Source organism: Telopea speciosissima, chromosome 3 (genome assembly GCF_018873765.1).
Source record: "Telopea speciosissima isolate NSW1024214 ecotype Mountain lineage chromosome 3, Tspe_v1, whole genome shotgun sequence".
In the NCBI taxonomy this organism is placed as follows: domain Eukaryota; kingdom Viridiplantae; phylum Streptophyta; class Magnoliopsida; order Proteales; family Proteaceae; genus Telopea; species Telopea speciosissima.
The window spans coordinates 26844926-26846702 of record NC_057918.1 but is presented as its reverse complement, the minus strand read 5'-3'; positions in this window follow the sequence as shown (position 1 = coordinate 26846702).

Here is a 1777-nt window from a genome sequence, read left to right as displayed (position 1 = left end):
TTAACTGCTTCACTGTCTTAAACTTCATGAATGTCATGTGAAGTTGGAGTAATATCACTTGGTGTATTGATTATGGTTTTGTACTTTCATCTTAATGGACATATTTGGGTGCAGTGAAGTATGATTTCCTTCAATGCTTCCATTCTCTTTCCAAAGGATTTTTTTTTTGGGGGGGGGGGGGGTTGGTTGTGATGTTCTTGGAGATTTAATTTTCATAATTGCTTTTTTGGAAAATTAGGTGCTTCAATTCTCCTATGAAGCAATCTGCAATTCACAGCTGGATTGGGAAGTTAAGATTGGATCTATGTGCCATTGTTGAAACCTGGGTTCTCAGTGAAAATATCGATTGAGTAGCTGCCTTAGTTGATATGAGCTGGCTAATTGAGCTTAACTTTGATTTTTCTCTTTGGGGGAAAATTTGGTTGATGTAAAACCCAAGCTCTGTAATTGTTGATGTCCTCCTCAAGGGGGCTCAATTCATCATTGCCGTATCAATATTTTTGATCGAAAGGAGGAATTTTCGATGATATTAGTGGGGAGATGTCAGCAGCAATATTAGCTCCTTGGGCTGTGTGGGGACCTCAACTCAGCCCCTTTCCTCGGAAGAGAAGAGAGGAAGCCGGTGTGTCTAATTAGCATGTGTCCTTCATTTCCAGGATTGCAAAGACACTACCCAGATTGTCTGATCTGGGTTTCAGTGTTGAATTTCAATAGTGTCACTGGACTGGAGCAACCCAAAGTCACTCTAATGAAAGCTCGGTTGTGGACGTGGAGCAGAATAAAAATTTGAAAGACAAATGAGCAACCGAGACATTATGACAAATTCCAATTCAATGTTCACAATGCTTCAGGGCAATCGTCAAAATCAAAGATTTTTCTTAACCATTTGTCAAATATGTGATTGGAGATGGTGCAAACATGTGTGGTAGGATCCTTGGTTTGGGCTCCAGGGTTTAATCTATGTAGATTGTTTTTGTGGGTAGCAAATGTGAACCCAACATGTCGTCTGTATGACAGTGAGCTAGGGATCCATACTCTTATATTTTTTATTACCTATTTGCAGCCAGAGTGTAGGCTGAGGTCTTAAAGAAAATTTCATTTCAATGTGGCCATCAAATAAGGTGAGCAGTACAACATTTCAGCGGCAGTTCTCTATGCTTTCAGGTTATGAAACTGTAACTGTGTGCCGCAAGCTATCATCAATGGCTAGGGAGAAACAGATGTCAAAGTGACATTTTGTTAGGTACTTGACTGATACACCAAAAGCTCCAGAGCTTATGGAACATGTTAAAATCAAGCCCTTTAATTTATCCCATACTAGACTGCCAAAAATCAACCGTCAATACACTAGAGTGGGTCCCATTAGATACATAACACATTCATACCCATTTGAAGCGCCTGTGTCGAGAGCAATTTCATCTTCTTAGGATATCCATCTTCTTAACAGCACCCTTAAGTCCATTACCATTCATGGTTCGCTCCTCAGAGGGAGTTCATTGCCATCAATGGTGATGGCTCCTTTAGCCCAGGCCGTGGAGCTTATTGATGCATTGGACGTAACAAGGGAGAACAAATGCTTTACTGCTGTTCTTCCAGTTTCAATTATTGCTCAGAAGCTTTAAGCCATTATGGCTAGGTTTGAAATGGCTACATGAGAAAGCCTGGGGAAAATTGTGGTGCAGTCAGATTCTAAATACACAGTGGACTATGACATCAGTGGTTCCAAGAAGGCTCATTGGGTAACACGGTGGATAGATCCTAAGATCTCCCATTTACA